The sequence below is a fragment of the Myodes glareolus genome, chromosome 3 (genome assembly GCF_982192425.1).
Source record: "Myodes glareolus chromosome 3, mMyoGla1.1, whole genome shotgun sequence".
Taxonomy (NCBI): domain Eukaryota; kingdom Metazoa; phylum Chordata; class Mammalia; order Rodentia; family Cricetidae; genus Myodes; species Myodes glareolus.
The window spans coordinates 16,464,225-16,473,340 of record NC_142028.1 but is presented as its reverse complement, the minus strand read 5'-3'; the positions used below and the strand labels follow the sequence as shown (position 1 = coordinate 16,473,340).

The 9,116-nt window shown below is 42.7% G+C and overlaps 1 non-coding gene across 1 annotated transcript; it reads left to right on the top strand.

The window, feature by feature from the left end:
- The first annotated feature begins 8,364 nt into the window (after positions 1-8,364).
- LOC148122540 (U2 spliceosomal RNA) lies at positions 8,365-8,556 on the top strand. Its single transcript, XR_015737600.1, has one exon. It is a non-coding gene; the product is annotated as a U2 spliceosomal RNA (small nuclear RNA).
- Positions 8,557-9,116: the final 560 nt, after the last annotated feature.

The following is a 9,116-nucleotide window of genomic DNA, read 5'->3' as shown; positions in this document are numbered from 1 at the left end:
ATTTGGGCAGGTGGTAAACACAAACGACAGGGAAGTGCACATTTTCTCCAGTGGCTGCGGCAAATTATCTGCTGTCTGCCTGGTCTCATAATTCGATTTTCTACTCTCTTGACTTTGAAATGTAAGGGCTCAGGCCCTTCTCCCTTGGACACAGGTAAAAGTCTTCATTCTTTCAAGCAACACTGTGCAGCAGATATGGAGACTAGGAGAAGCTTGCATCTAAGGGAAAAACAGAAGGCTGGTACGCTGCTCGGCATATAAGAACACCAGTGAGCTTGTGTCCCAGCACCCACACAGTGGCTCACAACCATCTGCAACTCCAGTTCCAGGGGACCTGATGCCCTCCTCTGACCTCCACAGACACCAGGAACATACATGATGCCGAAACAAAATATTCATGCACATGAAATATATATATATTATATATATCATATATTGTTTTGTTTTGTTTTGCTTTTGCTTTCAGAACAGGATTTCTTTGTGTACCCTTGGCTGTCCTGGAACTCGCTCTGTAGACCAGGCTAGCCTCAAACTCTCAGAGATCCATCTGCCTCTGCCTCCCAAGTGCTGGGATTAAAGGCATGTGCTGCCACCATTGGATAAATACATATATTTAATTTAAAGAAAGAAAGACAATTTCTCCTTATTCAGTGAGACACACATAAAGCCTTAAACTCCTACCATTGAAGATTTCCAAAGGTTTTGAGTCTTCCCTGCTATGGCTAGCTCCTAGGCAGGAGCCACAGGAAGGTTTCCAGTGCCCGGTCCTCCCATCATGTGTAACGGACATGTAGGCAATCTTCCTTGTCTTTCCAAATAAATGCATGAGTTTCATGGGGCAAAAACATGATGGCTAATCTTTATTGCATACAATATGACCAGCCACTTCACTCCTGTGACCCTACCATCCCCTACATGGTGGACGATACCCTCTAACTACAAGTCAGAATACACCTGTCTTTCCAGAAGGGCTTTATGGTTGGGAATTTTGTCACAGCCATGAGAGTGACTCACACAACAAGCAGTCATTCACACTCACTGTGCCCTTCCTGACTTCCTCACTCACAGATAACGATTGCTGGTCTACACCAATAACTTTGGAGTGGTTTGTTATGGGCAATAACCAGAACAAGTGACCTTGGCTTATCGGCAAACCACTGTTCTGTATTTAATGGGTGGAGAGGCAGGTCAGAAGCAGACAGTAACAAACAGTAAAAGATGGGGAGGTTTGCAATCAGAAGGCAAAAAATAGGACATATACCTAGACATGGCCGTGCAGAAATACCTCTAGAGGAAGGGCCAGGCCATGAGACATTTTCCAGAGCTTGGCTGCCAAGGGTAAAGGAAGTTAGTATGGATGGGTAGTATGGATGGGTTAAAGTACGTGGAATAAGCTGGGACTGTGAATGTTCTAGAAAAGCAACAAGACCTCATTAAAAAAGACTGCCTGGTCGCACCGGAGGCCCAGCTGGATTTAATGGCAGGAATTAAAAGCAGCATTCTATCAGCTTAGTAGGATCGCGTCCTCTGACAACGTTTAACAGTTTGGAAGATAAAGTAGGAAATTCAGTAGTGGGAAAGATTTGAGCCTTATGTGGCATGACAACTGCCTCACATCCCTTAAGTGATTTAGTAAGCATCTACTTAATACCTACTGCATGTCAGAAAGTATGCACAATGGAGGAAAAGGGATGTGTAACTGAGTGTAAAATACACGCGATGAAGGGGCTGTGAAGGAGCTAAGGGTTTCTCTCCAAGGGAAATGAAGTAGACATGCCTTTTAGTAATTGCATTAAAAAGACCACAAATAGCACAATTTTTAAAAAGTAAGTCTTTGGGTCCAGAGAGATGGCTCAACAATTAAGAGCCTTTACTGGTCCTGCAGAACCAGGGGCTCACATCCCAGCTCCCACATCAGGCATTCACAACGTTCTGGAACCCCAGTCCCTGGGGATCCCATAGCTTCTGCTGGCCTTCATGGGCACCTGCAAGCAAGCAGTGCACATAGACTCGCAGACGCACCAATACAAATAATAAATAAATAAATAAATCTTAAAGGAATAAAAAAAAAAAGACGACCTCAGGTAAATGAAGACACCCCCCACACCTGTACTCCCGAGAGTTCTCAGCTAAGAACTTAAGTGAGGGGAGAGGAGCTAGAACTGTAACTTACAATCTTCAGTGGTTCCCAAACTGTGGTCACATTACTGCTTCCTCTTCCTTCTGCCATTGTTTGAGCTACTTAACATCTGGTTAGATTGTCTAAGCGGATATCCATGATTCTGACACTAAGTAGCTATTGACCAGATAATATATTTCAAAGTGCATCTGGGGTAGGTTGACTCCCAGTTTCCTGAGAAATCGCCACACTGATTTCCAAAGTGGCTGCACAAGTTTGCATTCCCACCAACAATGGATGAGTGTTCCCCTCACTCTACATCCTCTCCAGCACAGGCTATCATTGGTGTTTTTGATTTTAGCTATTCTGACAGGTGTAAGACAGTATCTCAAAGTTGTTTTGATTTGCATTTCCCTCAAAGTGCATCTGGATTTCCTCACAAGGCAACTTAGGTTTGGTTTAGTCAAACGCTGATGCTTCACAGGTAAAGGGCTGAAGGGCATGTGATGCTCCCAAAGCAAGAAGAGCTGTCCCAACATCACACATCTCCCAGTGTTTGAAAATCACCTGAACTGCGTCAGGGTGCTCATCTCCAAACCTTCCTGCTACTTCACCGTGCCCTTTGCCCCATGTTATACCAACTAAAAGCAATGAGGCTACAGCCGTGATCCTGTGAGTTGTTTGGGGGCATGATGGATCAGCCTGGAGCATTTGAAAATAATAGTAATTAGATTTGTGCCTTCCTTGGTGTCTTTGACAGTCAGGTTCTAGGCTCTTTCATTGAAACCAGAATATTGGGTTGCTCATATATAAAATGACAAAGTATTTGTGTATAGTGTAACATCAATACACCATAGATGCAGGACTTGATTTCTGGACTCTCAATGCTAATTCACTGATGTAGATGTCATTATTTTCCGTACACTTTAAATTCTTTCTAGATTACTTGGAACACCTAACTCTATGCAAGCTATGTAAGTGGTTTCATGTTGAAGATAGTGTACAATGGCAAGAAAAGTCTGCACATGCTCAGTAGAGATGACCATCTCCAGTTAGCTGAACTCATAGAGTGGAATCCATGATACACGTAGCTTGAACTTAGTTTTGGAAGAGCCAGGCAACTTGACAGTTATGCTGGATCACATGACTGTAACGTGCTTGTATGGCAAGCTCCTTGTGTGTGACATGGTCCAGAGGCAGTGTACTAGACAATATTTTTTTTTGTCAACTTGACTCAAGTTAAAGTCAAGTGATAGAAGGGAGCCTCAAGAAAATGCCTCCATAAGATTAGGCTATAGGCAAGTCTGTAGAGTATTTTTGTAATTACTGATTGATGGAGAAGGGCCCAGTCCATTGTGGGTAGTGCTGTCCCTGGGCTGATGGTCTTGAGTTCTATAAGAAAGAAGGATGAGGCTGGCGGTGGTGGCGCATATCTTTAATTCCAGCTCCTAGGAGGCAAAGGCAGGCGGATCTCTGCGAGTTTGAGGCCAGCCTGGTCTATAGAGTGAGTTCCAGGTCAGCCAGGGCTACACAGGGAAACCCTGTCTTGAAAAAAAAAAAAAGGAGAAAGGAAGAAAGGCAGGCAAGAAAGGAGTAAGCAGACTGTGCCAACCAAGGGAGCCAGTCGGTAAATAGAATTCCTTCATGGATACCGCATCAGCTCCTGCTTCCTGCATCAGCTCCTGTCCTGCTTGAGTTCCTGTTCTAACTTCTTCCAATGATGGAGTATGATCTGGAAGTGTAAGCCAAATACACCCATTTTCCCACAGCTTGCTTTTGGCCATGGCGTTTCTTCCCAGCAATAGAAATCCTAACTTAGACAGGCAGTCCTGAACTCCTGGTGTTAAGGGACTTTCCAGACACAATGACTATGGCTCCAGAGACTGAGACAAAATGTGTCTTATTAGACCCAGCGGGGAAGGACAGAAGCCCGAACATGAAATCTCGTGATTATTTAAATGCACGTATCCTTCTTCAGACACTGTCACCCTGTATTCTTGCTTTCCATAAAACTGCTGTGGTTATAAACGGTCTGAGGCCTGTGCCCGGTTTCAGCAATCAGCAATAGAACACTTAAGGTAATTGACACAATTAATGCACAGAGCATGGAGAACAGGAAGACAGAGATCTCTGGGGGGGAAGGCTTATTTATTTATTCAGCCTTTATTGAGTGTTTACTGGTTTAAAAAATCTCACTAGGCAACTGGCAGACGAAAATAACTCAGGCGTGACCCTTGATCATAAGAGGTCTGCATTGGGAAGAAAAATATATAGGCGGGCAAACTAAAGCTCACAACCCATTACAACAACTGCCCAAAGGAGGGGCTTGCAAAACCGACAAGGAAGAGAGTAAATCTTTTCCAGGGAGTTTTTATGGCTTTGTGTTTGCACTTAGAAAAGATGGGCATGAGTTATCAGGAAGCAGAAAAGGAGAAGCAAGGGAGAAGTGCACTCCAAAAGCAGGTGCTGTGTGTGTGTGTGTGTGTGTGTGTGTGTGTGCGCGCGCGCGCGCGCGCACACACGCACGCGCACTACCTATGTATACATATATGCATGTGAGGGTACGTGTGTGCATGTATGCATGTGTGTGTACATGTACGTGCATGCGTGTCTCTGTGTGCGGTTTTAATCCTATTCAAGAAATATGACTTAATTATAATGACATATTACTTAACCATACTCAATGAGGCAAAGCAGTAATGTGAAGAAACATCGGAGGCAACTTTCCAAAGAATTCAAAACATGAAGTCACAAGTTTAAGGTGCTCATGAACAGCAAACAATAAATACAAAGAAATCATATTACACCTAGATTGATGAAGCAAAGGGCAAAGAAACAATCCTGAAGGATGACATCGAGATCGATGAAATAGCATCAAAAGATCAGAGATCAATCCTTGCATTTATAATGGGTTGATTCACAGGAAATGTCAGGAAAATTCAAGTAAATATTCTTGCCAACAAGCAAGTTAAACATCCATATGCAGGGAAGAAAAAGAATCTGGACCCCTCCCTTGCATATGGTGATATGCAAAAACTTGCTCAAAGCAGATCATACTCTGCCTACAATAACTATAGCTATGACATTTTAAAAATATGAGTCCATTTTCAGGACCATACATCAAGCTAGGACTTCCTAGATAGAACACCAAAGTCCAAATTGGCAAAGGACGCTGCAAAAAGATGAGATGTTATCACGGGAGCATTCGTGTTCAAAGGTATCAGCGACCTGAAGAGAAAACCAACAAAATGAAGTGAATATCTATAAATAATTCATGTGGTAAGAGGCTTGAATCCAGAATGTTTAAGGAGTCTTACACCTTATAAAAAAGACAAATAATTTCTAAGTTTTAGATTCAGAAAGGATTTTCTCCAAAGACAGTAAGCTAGCCAGTAAGCACATAAAAAGACGCCCAACACTGCTAATTATTGGGAAAGAGCAATGAAAAGTACAAAAATAAATAAACCTCACATCTAGCAGGATGGCTAAGATATCCAGTTGGTGGGAAACTGGGAACATCAAACCACACTGGCCATCGGTATCTATTTGGCAAAATAGTTCATATCATTAAACCTAGGGGTAGCATATGACCCAGCAACTCTACCCCTAGGTATATTTTTTTTTAAAAAAAAAAGGATTAAAGTTTATATGAACACAAACAGTTGCATGCAAATGTTCATAGCACAATGTTCAAAATGTGTGGAAACTCCCAGCACGTGTCAAATGACTAACGGGAAAGCAAAATTTGCAATATCCTTATGATGGATCATCTGACAATATGCAGTGTTGATGGCAGAAAAATGCAGGCATAAAAGGCCACATTTTGCATTAATCAATTTAGATAAAATATCCAGAATGAATAAACCTGGAAACAACAACTGCACAGGGTTAAGCCAAGGGACATGCAGTGTCCCTGGTAGTCTTTAGACTAAGGGAAAAACTTCCTGACATGGCTGGAGAGATGGCTCAGTGATTGTTAAGAATGAATAATGATCTTGCAGAGGACCCAAGTCCAGATTCCAGCATCTCCATCAGGCTGTTCAAAAGAGGCTGTAACCCCAGCCCCAGGGGATCTTCTGCCCTCTTCTGGCCTGCACAGGTACCTGCACTAGCATGCACATTATACACACACATATACATATATATGGTTAAAAAATATATGAAAAACATGTTTTAAAGCCATGAAATTAGATATTGGCGCTGGCTGCTCAGCTCTGGTTATATTAAACATTGACTCACACATTTTATAATCTTATGGTATGTGAATTTTGGAGTGTGCTAGCATGATCTCAAAAAGACCATTACTGAGGAAAAAAATAGAAATGATGTGCAAACAAAATTAATGATAAAATAAAATAATAAAATAAATAAAATAATATATAATATAATAAAATAAATAAACAATAAAATAATGTATAATAAAAACATCAAGCTACAATATCATCAAGATATAAAAATACAATCAAGTAATATTTTAAAAATACTTTATTGTAATGCATTAAAAATTGTTAATGAGCTGCACCAGTAATTCGGGAAACAAGCCTTATCTATAGTGGCACATGAGGAAATGTGCTCAAGACTGGCAGCCTGGATTCAGTTCCCAGGACACAGACGTGGGAGGGAGAGAATCAATTCCTGCAAATTGTCCTCTGACCTCCAGACATGGCGCCTTGAAACATGTAAACCCACACATACACAGTAAGTAAGTAAAACAAAATAGATAAAACTTATAAAGCTTGAGAAAAAGAAAATTTGCTGATAATATGATGTATATCTAAAAAACCCAAATAACTTACAGAGACGTCATTGAATTGATAACTGGAAAAAAATCAAGAAGAGAGGCTCAAGAGGGAAGAAAGCAAATGTGCAAGCACAGAATTGTGACAGCTAGCTATGCATTAACTCCAGCAGGTCACAGGGTGCCAGGATGTCTGTCAGCCACTGTCTTGGGTGTGGCTGTGCTTCTAGATGAGATGGGCATTGGAATCAGTGGGCCAAGAAGCGCAGCTCCTCCCTAATACGGGCATGTAAATCACCAACACTTATGGTGAGTTCAAGGCCAGCCCAGGCTATATGGTAAATTCCAGGCCACCGCAGGCTATACAGTGAATTCTAGGCCATCCCAAGCTGTATGGTGAGTTCTAGGCCACCCCAGGCTATATGGTGAGTTCTAGGCCACCCCAGGGCTGTATGGTGAGTTCTTGGCCTCCCCAGGGCTGTATGGTGAGTTCTAAGCCACCCCAGACTCTATGGTGAGTTCTAGGCCACCCCAGGGCTGTATAGTGAGTTCTTGGCCTCCCCAGGGCTGTATGGTGAGTTCTAAGCCACCCCAGACTCTATGGTGAGTTCTAGGCCACCCCAGGGCTGTATGGTGAGTTCTAAGCCACCCCAGGCTATATGGTGAGTTCTAGGCCAGAACAGGCTATGGTGAGTTCTAGGCCAGCCCAGGCTATATGGTGAGTTCTAGGCCATAACAGGCTATATGGTGAGTTCAAGGCCGACCCAGGCTATATATGGTGAATTCTAGGCCATAACAGGCTATATGGTGAGTTCAAGGCCGACCCAGGCTATATATGGTGAATTCTAGGCCATCCCAAGCTCTATGGACAGACCAGGCTGTATGGTGAGTTCTAGAACAGACCAAGCTGTATGATGAGTTCTAGCCCAGCTTAGGGCTCACAATGCAATCTCAAGGTGAGGTTGGAGACAAAGACTAGAAGTCCAGGTAAGAAGTAGGTATCATAAACAAGAGATTTCTATCAGGCTATAAGCAAATTTTGTTTTTTAGCAGAAAATGTACAAGTTACATGAAAGCAAAATGATACAATCAAAATAGCTAAAAGGTTTTTAAAATTTTTGTAAGACAGGCTTTATTGCATTTTGTTACGCCGTTCAGCTGATACATATCCCTTGGAGGCCTGCTCTTTTTCTGAAGGTATAGAAACAGAGGAGCAATGGATCTGGGGAAGAGGTAAGGTGGGGAGAACTGAGAGAAAGCGGGGAATGGAGGGAGGGGAGAATGGAGTTGGACATATTGTATGAGCGAAGAATAAAGAAAAGGAAAAAAGGGAAACGGATAAGTTTGCGGCATGGACCTGCAGTGTGGGGAAAGGGTGAGTTTGATGGCGTGAACCTGCAGTATGGGAAAGGATGAGGAGTTTGGTGGTGTGGGCCTGCAGTAAGGGAATGCATCTCTAGCACTCAGGAAACCACGGCAAGGGGATCAGAAATTCAAGGGCATCCTCATCACTTCCGAGCCTTTGGACTACGATCAAGCAGCAGATCTGTTCTCGTCTGTCTAACATTGGTTGGGTCCTCTATCTGAAGACAATATAATAAATGAATTTTAGAGCAAATCCATAGACTAGAAATTGGTCCTCTCCACTATACCCATTGACCTGATGTTGAAGAACCTCCACGGATGCTGTGTGCCCTAGGGGGAGACTCATAGCTTAACGTAGTATTAAAGATGCGAGGAAAAAAACTGTGTAACGTCCTTCAAAAGAATGTAAGAGAGCTCTAAAGTCACAATGAGGCGCTTCATCGTCACTGGTCCTGTTTATAAGAATGCTGAAGAGCGTCTTCCAGTGGAAATAAAAGAGAATTAAATAGCAAAACAATCCAGTAAGAATGTGGGGCACTCCTGATTGAATAAACATAGAGAGCACTGCACTACTGTGGCCCACTGACACAGTCAGCAGGTAAAGGAGCTTCCTGACACACCTGTCAACCCAAGTTCAGTCCCAGGACCCACATGGTGGAAGAACAGGACGGAGAACCAAATCCCAAGTTGTCCTCTGACCCTCCACGTCTAATAGGAAATGCTTAAAATGCATATTATTCATTGCCATAATAGAAGCAAGTGAATCACTTTTGATTCCACTCTGAAACTTAAAAGGTGAAAGGACTCAAAGGATACAACAGATGTCATTCCTGGGTAGGTAATGTCAGCAGATATAAAGGGAGATCAGTGGCGATGCTGGGGAGGGGACAGGGC